We start from the raw sequence: 13078 nt of genomic DNA on the forward strand, positions 1-13078 counted from the left end.
CTAGCTTCTCATTCTTAACGCTAAGCTAGAGAGCTACAGAGATGCTGGTAGGCACATTTTACCTTGGGAACCTTTCTCCCTGCTTCTAATCTAAGCTAACCGACTGCAGCTTCACATTGGCTGTGCAGACATATCGATCCTCTCACAGTATTCTCGTCAAAAAAGTGAATGTCTTTCCCCAAAACTCTGAACTATTAATTGAAGTCGTGTGCAAAGTATCATTGCCTTGCCTGAAACAGGGGAACTCAATGGCCAAACTCTCTGGCTGGCCCTCCTCCCTGACCATCACCTTATCAAGGAACCAACCACAGCCTCCTCCGCGGCCATCGTGACCTACGCGCACCCTGCGCACCTGGCCCAAGAACACGGACTCAATGAGAAACTCATCATGCTGAGGGAAGACAAAGAGAAAACACAGTAAAGGTGCTTGCAGTGTTATTTCCCAAATAATATTTATCGTATTTACTGTGTTAATTAATGATGAACTCACATTGCCCTTTTCGAATTTGTTGACATTGTTTTTGCTCATGATCATGAGCCGCTCCCCTGTGTCACCCAGATCCCCGATAATATTGAGGAAAACGCTGGCGTCGGTGCCACTGCCGCTGACGTTGCCAGTGCAGATGGTGACACGATACTTTATTACTGGAAGAAAACAAGAGAACACTCACATTACATTACATAAAGCACCGACACTTGACTGTTAACATGGAGCTTATGTGTATTTAGATCAACATCTTTGTTTTGTCCTCAGTGTGTCTCTTACAGGGCAGAGGCTCGTCAATGAGTGCTCCTGTCGCTGGAAGCTCTCTGACGATCTCATTGTCATCTTCATTGATGTCCAGCCAACGGCCACATTCAAAAGAATATTTCTCCATCGTCAGGGTCTTCAGCAAAGAAAGCTGCAGAAAGTCACAGCCTCTAGTATCATCATACAAGGCTTCATCTTCATCTCCTCTGTCATGATGTATATTAACTGAACATTTGTCTGTTAAACTATTTCATTTACAGCCTGATTTTTTTTACTTTTCAGGTGCAAAATAAATTCTACTTCAGTGTCTGTGTCTCAGACGTGACTTTGTACAACAGACGAAACAGCCGATGCTGACAGATCAGACAGACGGAGCAATGGGTCTCACCTTTCCTAAATGCCAGCCAGCAAATGGATGTCTCTTCTCATGCCAGATGCGCACTTTCAGCAGTCTCCCTATGTCTGGCATTTCAATCTAAAAAAAACATATATGAAAAAACAAAACAAGCTTCACAGTGGAAAAAACTTGTTATGTGTTCAGCAGATGAGCCTCGGCTTACCATGAATTTATCAAGCTGACCCTGCTCAAAACTGTCTGAATTGTTTTCCAGTTTGATCTCATCAGACTTGCCCCTCTCTCCATAGATCTGCAGAAACACCTGGGCGTCTGTCCCTGCACCCTTCACATCTGAAGTCCAAATCCACAGGGACCATGGGTACACTGGAAAAGATTAGATTTGATACTAAAGTAGGCCAGTGTAATGTTTAAGAACTCAAAATGCTCTTTATCAGGAGACTGGCTTTTTCAAAGTAAGATAACATTTAACTTGAATTATTGTTCTGCACAAAGAATATGTGCATATTTGCTTTTCTATCTCTGAATAGAGATCTGTGAGAAGAATGAAGATACCCACTCTTCTGTTTTTTCTGCCTGAGAGAGACCATCTCATACAGCTCCCTCTCAATCAGTCCGTCCCCCTCGTCCTCGTCCAGCCACATCCCGCACGGAAATGTCTGCTCAGTGCCCGTGAATGGACAGTATACTACCACCTAGAGGGGAAATGGGTGCTTGGTTGGTGAGCGACAACTTTGAGAATCAATCTGTACCCAATAAGACGCGTGAAGTACCTTCTCACAGTACCAACCGGCACCAACGGCGCCATTGTCGTGCCCTATGGTGACCCTGCTGAGCGGGCTGATCAGTTCACAAATCTCCACGTTGAAAATGTCGATGAGACCACGCTCGAAAGCACCGCCCTCCAAGAAGACTTTGCCGCTGTTTTTTAAGCCCTTGGCGCCGTGCATAACCATGTGGATCTTAGAGTTGGTGCCTGCACCCCTCACATCTCCAGTCATCACTTGTACATTGTACACAATTCCTGAGTAGATGCAGGAAAATACACAAAATTCAATTCAAAGAAATGAGATATGATTAATGTGTATGTCCAAATATAGAAATATACTGAAGAAGTGGCTTGTGTTGTTCTCACCCATTGGTTGCATTGATCCAACCAGCACATCTCTCTGTATTTTGCCATCATCTTCATCCATGGCGAACCAGCGATTCACTGGGAACTCATACACTTCTTTATTCCCCATGTCATCAATTACCACCTGTAGAGAAACATTATACACGTGTGTCTATATATGAATGCACATCAGTAAAGATTATCTATGCATGTGTAGGTTGTGCGTGCCTTATCGAGAAACCATCCAGCTGATGAACCTCTGTTGTTGTGACCGATGGTGATTTTTCTAAGCCTTCCCAGGTTTGGAGCCTCTATCGTAAACTTGTCCTCTGAACCCCGTTCAAAGTTGTCTTTGTCACTGTCCAGTCGTCTCTCTCCTTTCATAATAAACAAAAGAATTTAAGAATGAAAATCAAACAATGAAACCACAGAGGAGGATGTAGCTACAGTCACAGACAATGAATAGATCTGGATTATTTCATCAACAGAAACTTAATTTCATGCTATTGTGATATTCAATTGATTGTTCAAGGCATTTATAAGGCAAAAACACAAAACAAAGGTTCCAGCTTCTTGAATGTGTGTCTGTTAATATAATTCAAGTTTAATATCTGTTGTTTTACTTGGTTAATCAGACAAAATAAACTAGTTGAGGATATCACCCTGGGGTCTGGGAAATTGTAATGAGCACTTTTCCCATTATGTGGTGATCAATTCATAGAACAATGATCAACAAATAATAAGAGGTGAAAAAATAATGTGTTGCAAGCCTACCTGTGTCACCGTTCTCCCCAAAGATATTTAGGAAGACATCAGCATCAGTTCCACTTCCCTTCATATCAGCAGTGAATACACTCACTATGTATTTATTCACTGCAAAACATGGAATATAAAACAGGAAATCAGGAATATAGTGGATTATGTAAACATGTCAGAAAGGCTGACAGTGTAGAAAAAATAGGCCCAAAATTGGATTGACAGTTAGCAGGACTTTCAAACTAATGTATTTCACCTGTTTATGATTTTTTTTTTAAATCAAGTATTACATTCAGTAGCAGCAGCAGAGTTACATCGGTGTATCAGTGCATTAATTTACTTCACAAACTGCAGTAACGCTGTGTTTGCAAACTGAAACACAGAAGTTTGAAAGTTGTGGACATGAAACCAATACATTACATTGTATGACTTTTTCACGAACTGCGATGAGACTGGGTTGCTAATCCACACTTAGCTAGTTTCCAAGGTTAAATATTCATAAAGGTGCGTGTGTTGTGCTTGTTACAGCCACATTCCCCCGACCACTCCCTAACAGCACAGTGTCCTCCTGTCTTTATCTGAGCCTCGACTCCACGATGCCCTGCTTGATTGACTGCAGATAGTGAGATGTTAGATCACATTGCAACAGAGGACACATGGGCTGGTTTACCTGTGGATTACATTCTGATGGAATTCAATTACAACCTGAAACCGTAGGAAGATCTGTGTAGGCTATCAGGCACCTTTGTGTACAACTTCCCAGACACATAGTACTGATATTGTCAAGTCTCCAAAAAATGTATTCTCTGCTCATTTCTAGTGGCTATATTTCAAAACAGCTCTTGGCTTGGCTCAGCAGTTAATTATCAGAGAATTAACAGGACATTTTTGAATTACCTGTCTAACATTAGTCTCAAATTGACTGAAGAGACAGTGACACTGGCACAGATACTAGAAGTTTATGTATTTTTCAGAGATCTTTAAACTGTAGTCTTTTTGGTGATGTTTTCAAACCCAGTGGTTTCTGTTGAGGTATTTGGAATTTTAATAGATTGTTATTTCGTTTTAACCTTTCTGAACCTCTGTGTCTTTGTTTTATGTGCTTGTCCCTGAGTGACCTACATTTTGGGACGTCCATGGGGTTCAGGCTGCCCAGCAGGTCCCTGACAAACAGGTTGTCACCCTCCTCCCGACTTAGCCAGTTGTTGCAGGGGAAATAGAAGCGCAGATGGGGCCGGATCATGTCGGTCACTACCACCCTGTCCAAGAACCAGCTGGCGTTCATCCCTGTGTTGTCGTGCTCAATCCTGGGGAAATCAACAGTCATGGTGTGACATGAATATACCCCACAGGTAATCGTAAATGAGTTTGTCACATCGGATGCACCAGTGTCCTAGTCTATTTTTTAGTTTGTGTGAATTTCTACAGCAGTAAACACCAAACAACAGACTATTTTTGAGACATCTCTGTGTTTAAGGCATCAGAAATATCAGATGAGATCAGATGGAGCAGATTATCTGCCATTAAATGTGGTCAGATGAGCATAGCAGTTTCTATAGACTTCTACAGAGAGTTTTTAGGAGTGGAAAAGTCTGCTCTGTCCAGTTTTTAAAATGTTACATTTCTAGGTTAGTAATTGCATTAAGGGGGGAAGGAGCCCTGGTATTCCCCTGTCTGATTTAACAAAGACTACTTTTACAACACAGTTTAATAGAATTTGAGTAAAATCTAAGGGATTCATAGTCCCCTGCCAAAGTCTGCAACAAGCATTAAAGTTCATTTTTGACATTGGAAGAAGTAGTTTAGGAAACTTTCCCAACAACAGGTGCACTTAATTAGCTCTGTCCAGAGCTTTCAACACAGTTTTTTTTTTATTAGTGGATCAGAGCTGATCAGTTATAATGAGCTCAATAGTTGCTATGATATAATGCAAAGTTCTTTTAGATTGATGTCAAAGTGAAGCATGAAAGTTCATCCTTGAAAACAGTCTTCAAAAGGCTCTGAGAGAAACTAGTAAGTGAACCTTGACTAAGGAAAAACGGATTGTTTTGTCAAAAACTGCACAGCATGCTGAGGAAAAGGCAAGAGTGCAGCGTCTCTACTTTTCGCAGTCTTTCACTTTTAAATGTCCTGCTGTCTCATTACACTGCTCATGTCTGGTGGCTGTGATGTAACTCAGCCTCCTCTGGAGTAAGACATTAACTCCCAACAACAGCTGGGGCTTAACCTCATGTCACTGGATGAAATCCTTTGATGGTCAGCAGCACAGCTGGAAAATAAGTGGGAAATGTTCCTGTGTGATCCTCTCTGTAAGCTGCTGTTATCCTGTGTGAGGTACACTTAACAGTGGAGCGTAAACTGTGATGTTGTCAGTGACCTGTAGTGGTGCATTGTGTGTATCCTCTCTTGCCATGCAAACAGAAAATCGGCATTATAGTGGTATGTATTTATTTATCAGCGCAGTGAATTTTACCTCAGCTTCTTCAGAGGCCCCACATTGTGTGTTTTGATACGGAAAACATCAGTTTTATTCTTCTCAAATGCAGTTCTGCTTCTGTAAATTGAGAAAACATGGAGAATGTCAGAATTTGAGTGTGTGACAATGTGTGTGTGTGTGTGTAAGAGAGGGAGAGACTCTATTTAATTGGGAGGAATTAGTGGGGGTAAATAGATACAGTCTGGACAGACAACTGAACTGAGCTGAACTCTGGTATAGTAGATTACATCTCCTGACTGATCCAGTTTAAGGTATCCTGGTGGTCTCATGGCAGTGGTATAATCTGAAACCTCCTCCGGCTCGGCCACTTCAACGCTCCCTCCTCCTCCTCCTCCTCCTCCTCCTCCTCCTCCTCCTCACGTACCTCTACCCCTCACAGTGAGACGAACCGGGCCTGTGCACACAGCAGACCCCCTGTGCCAGCCACAGCGAATCAGACACCCTCTTTTCCATTAACAGAGAATACATGCCTTTGTCTCTGACCCACATCTCCATCTGCTCTTCTCTCCCTGCAATATTCAATTCATGCACAATGCCAAGACTCGCATAATTAAGGTGCACGGTGTCATAGACTGTAAAAAAAAAAAACTGCCAAGAATGATATACTGTCCAACACACATGAATACATGCCCATTCTCTGTTTTCGTGTAAAATCACCTGTAGGACAATGATGGGGAGACGTTGATTATATGTTTAAAGAAACAAACCCAATGCAAACTTTGGTAATTCATGCAATTTGAATGACTATTATAATCACACTGAATTTCCAAAGAGTTGCATTTTGAATCTGCCTCGATTGTACAATCGGGCAAATATGCTTGGAGACATAGCAACCTTCCCTTACCTGTATCATGTTAAAGTTTTAATCGATCATTACACAATACAGGCAGGACCTAATACATATCGGAGTAAGGTGAAACTCCTTACTATACAATATGTGTTGTATATGGCAAAAGGGACCTCATCAACATCCATGTATGGTATTTCATCAGCTGAGCAACACAGTTACGCAGCATAGAGATACTGTATACATGGTATGTTGGTGCTTTCTGAAGTGGATGAATGAGACCACCACAAGGTGTGGGTAACATGGTCCAGAGTGGCTCACAATAAGTTAGTATATCCTATACCTTGCACAGGTAACCCTATCTGTCAATCAATGTGTGCAGAGATAAAGGGAGCCTGCCACTGATAAGATCCCCTGAGAGTCATTTGATCATCCACAGAAATGACATCGTGGTCTTCTTTCATTTGCCTCTGAATGGAAAAGAAGACCGGCCATGTCACATAGTTCCTCCTTACTCCAGATATTCTGTGTCCGACATTTTATATGACTGTATAGACGAGAGATTTCCTGGACCACAACTGAACCTTTTGTTATAAAGATGCTCCGCTTCTCGTACATCAAAAGATTTTTTTAGGTTTCAGGTCGATTTGGTTTTGACAAAGAGGTCGAAGAGATTTCTGGTGCGCAAATTGATTTTGTCTTGATTTAAGGGCTTTACAGGCATCAGGTGAATGTGGAACAGGAATGCTCTCTCATACAGTGTTATATGCACAATACAACCCAACACAAGGACAGAGTCATGACCATCCTTTAGCAGACTGATATAATACCTCTTTTCTGTGCTGAAGAATCAGAGAGGAATAGAGAAGATTAAAAGTTAACAGCTGACATTGAAAAAGTGGTTCAACTTACGCTGTGAGTGAAACAGAATGAACTCAAGGTTACAGTGTTTGATTTAAAGTCTGATATAATAAGTGCAATCAAATCAAAGCAGATGGAGTCATTGAGACCCGATTTAAAGTCTTATAGACAACGTATGTATCAAAATACACTACAATTCAGTGACATCAGCCTAAACCCCCTTAAACTCACTTGCTTGCAAGGTGAACCTTGGGTGTAACGCCAAAGTCTCCAAAAAGGGTAACAAACACATTAGCATCAGTCCCGGCTCCCTTTACGTCACCAGTGACAGTGACCACCTCATACACTGAAAGAGAGAGGAAAACAGAGATCAGAAAGACAAGGGAAGATTAAATTGTGTGCAGCGTCCAGTCTTTAAAAAAAAAACAAAAAAACATCACAAGTCTGAAATAATGAGAGTACGTGCAGGGAATACATTCTGTGATGTCTAACAGGGACTAATTTGAAGAATAAAAACTTGAGCATAAGGACAAACCCAAAGTCACATCCTCACACAGTGTCTAATAATCTATAAACATCAGGGAGCATTATGTTTCCTTCCATCCACGGTGCCAGGGAACTCAATGCGGCGAATCTGCAGCGAATCCATGTCTGGTGCGATACCCCAGCCAATCCTCTCTCACATTTCACAAATGTGTCTCTTCGTCTGACCAAGCCACCAGGGTTGATGGGAAGGTAAACAGGGTGAAAACTCAGCAGGCTGTAAAATTAGGTCACTGCCTGTTTTACTTTTTTAGCCATGATGGTGGATTCATTTCAGGGATGACTGGTCAGTCGGTCCACCGCTTCGGTCTGGACTGAAGTATCAACAACTATTGAATGGATTGCCATGAAATTTGGTACATATTGACTGTTCCCAGAGAATGAATCCTAATGACTTTAGTGATCCCCTGACTTTTACTTTGCAACTCCATGAGTATGACCCATGGGAGTGCTGTGAAATTTGTACAGATAATCATGTTCCCCTCAGGATGATTTTTAATAAGTTAAGCACTTGCTTTACTTTTCATCTAGCACCATTATCAGTTGAAAATTAAAATTTAAATAAAAAAAAAAATACTTAAGCTTATGATTAAATACTTGCAAAACTATTATATTACTAATTATATTCCCATCAGCCTCAGTTTTACTTTGTGCTCAGTGCTAATTAATGTAGGCTTGCTAACATGTTTAACTAAGATGGTGAACATGGTAAACATTGTAACTGCTAAACATCAGCATGTTAACATTGTCTTTGTCAGCATGTTAGCGAGCACATGTTGCTATTCAGTATCACTGTAGTATCACTGTGCCTACATAGCACTGTGCAGTTCTGTGTATCTTACAGCTAACACTAAACACTGCACTTCTCTTACCTGCTCAGCCTCTGATGCCCCTGCTCTCTGAGCTGGGGTACCTCACATGCCTGTAGTGGCTTTAGTTTGCTACTATTTCGCCTTTGGAAATACTTTTATTTTACAGTTATTTTTATTTTCGCTTTGCCTTTACTTTTGTTTATATTATTTACACCTATATTGCCTAACTTTGCCTTGGTTTAATACATCTCGTTGAATTCATGCTAGCTCTGTTCCCCAGTTTCTTATCAGAATTAATTGATATTGGTCTGCATAACCCAATCTACTTTCATGTCACTTTGCACTCAACTTTTCCCTGTCACCTTGAATCCACCAAGCTAATAATGACTCATGATTTTAAGAGTCACACCTGTGCAACTGCCTTTGTTTGAGTAACAGTAGCAACATTAAATCTTCATCAGGAGATTAGTCAGCTTATGGCTGTTGCCTGTGACTCAATACCTCGGCTTATACAGTGGTAATTCTATAGTCCTGCTGCATTACTGTACGTCAATGCAAACTCTTCTCTCTTGCAATTATGTAACAGTGAATATTATGTGGAGGTGAGGTGTGGCACTCGTGGTCAAAACTCTACTAACAAAAATGGTGTCCAGTCTGTTTTTAAGGGTTGGTAGATTTGATTTTCTGTAGGGTATCTATTGTTCTGGGTGAATGTTAAAAAAGTCACGGTGGGCTAAAGAGAATAATTGTTAAAATAATTCTAGATCCACCCAAGAAACAAGAGCAGGGAGTATAGGATAAAGTCAGTGAAAGACAAACACCCAAGAACACTAAGTACAGAAATAGAAAACAAACACGTAACCTAAAAACATCCAGGAGAGGAGGAAAGGAGAGGCAGATGCCTGATAAAGAGCAATTTGACCAAAGTTGATAAGAAAGGGTCATGGATACCTAATTAACAGTGAGCAGGGCCATTAAAAACAGATTAAGGAGAAAGAGAGACACCTGATAAAATCAGATAGACAGTGGCCTGCTAAAACTGAGCCTCGGTAAACTCCTCGGAGTGTCAGAGACCTGAGTGAGTCAGTGAGGTAACAAAAACCTGGACACAAGTATCGCTGCTAATGTTGCTAAACAACAATACTTACTGCTCCTTGCGTAATCTGCACAGTGATCAAGAGCTAAAACTACATTAGCTTTAAATTACTTTATAGTTGCAATTATTGAGCTGTGAAAATGCCAGAAAGTACACTGACATGTCACCTTTTTCAGCACTTACTCTGTCAACTTCATGGGGATAATTAGATTAAAAATGAATTTATTTTGACAAATTTGTTTTGCATGAAAGAGCTTAAATACCAGAGAACGAGGGTTTGCATCCCGAGTCCTGTGTCTGGTTTGGTTCAGGCAACAGCCTTTCTTTGTGCTTCAAGTCACTGTTGACTGTGTTAATATTCAACCAGGGTCACGAGGTTTCCCTAAACTTAACCAAGTGCAGCGAGTGCCTGTGCTGCTACAGGAGCATATTGTGGCTACAAGCAGATATTGTATTGCAAGGGCAGATATTGGCAAAACAAAGGAAGTGTGCAGATACATTAAGTTTGTACATTTTACAACTTTTTTTTTTAAATTTAATTAATAGTAAATGAACGTAGTATCTAAGAGACAGGGCCACCAGCTGTAACTAATATGCTTTAATTAGTTGTGTGTGTGTAGGTCTGTAAGTACTTGATCCAGCTTCACACAGTGCAGTTTTAAGCATTCAGACACAAAAACCTTTTCTTTTTGCTTTTCCTTTGCTGATCATACTTGAACAAAACTTTTCAGCATGGACATTTATTCTTTACCCGTAGAGGAGCAGTATTAACTGAATAATCTTAACTCAAAGCTCCACTTTTTGCTTTTGACCTGCAAAATACATTTGAAAGCAGGTCAAGGAAAGGTAATCTGAATAATTAAGCTACCAAAAAGTATTTGTATTTGTATCACAAAAATCATCATGTCAGTCCATTCCCCCAACTCAACAAAAATACAAAAAACAATATTGTGCTCCCCCTCCCTCCCAATACAGGGTCTGGTTCCCTCCCTTTTTGAGAACCTCTGGGCCGCTTTAAGAAACTCCTCTGGCTCCCGGCCCTGCCTCTGGCCCCAGTGTTGCTCCCAGCCCCTGAGACTGGGCCTGCACCCAGCACCTGTCTGCCCCCAAGCCTCTGTTTGGCTCCATCCATGTGGAACATAACTGAGCTTTCACCCAAGCACAATCACAGAGGGATTCCCTCCAGGGTGTCCCTGCTCAGAGCTGAGGGAGACTGGAGGAAAACTGTAGCCAAGGTTTGACCACACTCCAGCAGGTCCACGTACACTATATGTCAGATAGTTGAGACTTACCCTAAAGAGCAGCATGTGAGGTTTCTTTGTTGGCGCAACATTATCAGATACTCACCTTTCTTTTTGTAGTACTCATCCTCATATCCATCAGATGAGTCTGTGTGGTAGTTAAGTAGCTCATTCTGGTAAATTAAAGCATAGTCCACCTGTTTATTTTTGGATTTCTTCCCCTTTTTCTTTTTATCTTCATCACTGTCTGCAGATCCCTTCTTTGCCTTCTTCTTTTTCTTTTTCTTTGAGTCCTCCTCCTCCTCCTGCTCCTCAATCAAGGGCTCTTCGTCATCATCGTTGTGGGATTTCTTCTTCTTCTTGCCATCTTTAGACTTTTTATCCTTGGAGCCCATCTCCTCGTCTCCCTCTTGGTTTTCTGTGGAGGATTTCTTCTTCTTTTTCTTCTTTTCCTCCTTCGCCCCCTCTGTCACTTCCTCTTTAAGTTTCTCTGATTTCTCCTTTTTGGAATTGGTCGTGGGGTTGTTGTTGTTCTGCTCATCCTCCTCAGCTTCATTTCCAATCACAGCATCAGCTTCAGAGTCACCATCTGGTTTCTTTTTCTTCTTTTTCTCTTTTACTTTTTCACCCTCTTTTTTCCTCTTCTCTTTCTCTGGGGCCTCCTGATTGTCAGAGCTCTTGTGTTTCTTCCGACTCTTCTCTCCTTTTGTGGTGTCCCCGCGGGTCACACCGTTGCTCCTCTCCTTTAACTTTGGCTCCGTTTCCTCCACTTCGTCATCAACCTCTTCGGTTTCCTCTGAAGCTGTGGATTTTTTCTGTTTCGACGGCATCTTTAATTCATCCACTTCCCTGGCCTTTAGTTTCGTAAGTGCTGCCTTGAGTTTCTAATGCTGTAAGACAATTCATTTGACCCTTGGCTGCAGGGAGGTTCTGGGATCGTGGGGTTCAGAGCAGCCTGGGCGTGTGCTCGGCTGTAGGTTATATACCGACCCAGGACATGCAGGGGGAGCGATGGCCACCCAGAGGTCTCCTGCCTGGGCAGTATATGGCCATACAACCAACACACAGTACTCATGAAAAATTACTGTCACCTCAGCACTCACGTGATCCATGGGAGAAAGCCCTGTGAAAAAGGAGCCTTGCACAGAGAACTTATCCTCTCTGCCACGGCACTCTCCATTATTCATGGTGTCAGGATCGCTTTACGGGCCGGGGGCGTCTCGCTTTTACCTGCAGTCACACGTACACAGACAGACAGACAGACAGACAGACACACATACATAAACACACACACACACACACACACACACACACACAAAAACTCTCCCTTACAGCTACTCCTCTTCTGATATAACAAAGTGCGGCAATGTGTATAAATCACATTTAATTAGTCCTGAGAAACAGAAACTCATGACCAACAACAAACTGACTGTATGTCAAGAATTACAGTGTTTAATATCCATGAGGTAATGATTTGTTTTCCGCAGTGCAGCTTTCAGCCAAATTCAATGAAAGGAATAGTTTGGGGGAAATACAAGTATTATTAGCATTTTTGCCCAGAGTAAGACGAGAGGATTGATACCAATCCCATGTCTGTATACCAATAGCCATAAGTGGTTAGCTTAGCTTAGCATAAACACTGGACATGAAAAAAACAGCTTGTTTTAGGAAAAAATGCCTATCTTCCTCAATAAGTCACCTTGTTTGTATAATCCATAAAATCAGCAAAACCACAACTTGTTTTACGCTTTCTACAAATTAAAGGGGCTTTTTCTAAGTTTTCTCTGCTGCTGAACGTGGCGTGTGGTGGTGATGGTTGCAGGAGTTAACATTGGTGCTGCTTTCCACTACTGGAGACTTTTAATGCTCTTGGTGATTATACAAATGAAGTCTGATGCTGAATTTGCAATGTTTCCTCTGGACAGGAAAGTAAGCAGCTGTTAATGCAAATGTAGTGATTGCAAAACAAACAAAACAAATGGATTTTTTAAATCAACAAAACATCATATGTCAATTAGTGAGTTTCTGGGGTGCTTTTAAAACTTGCTAAAAATTGATCACTGAAAATAAATTGTCAGTGTGAATCAAATTAAATTTCATGAACATCTTCATATAGATTTTCAAGACAATTTAAATAGTGTTTGTATTGCTTTATAGTGTGTGTGTGTGTGTGTGTGTGTAAAGGGGGGTCGAAAAATTGTTTTAACAATGTTGTTTATCTATTTTAGCCCAGCAGGGTCTTACTTATTACACTGACAAATTTAC

This window comes from Lates calcarifer, linkage group LG9 (genome assembly GCF_001640805.2).
Source record: "Lates calcarifer isolate ASB-BC8 linkage group LG9, TLL_Latcal_v3, whole genome shotgun sequence".
Taxonomy (NCBI): Eukaryota; Metazoa; Chordata; class Actinopteri; family Centropomidae; genus Lates; species Lates calcarifer.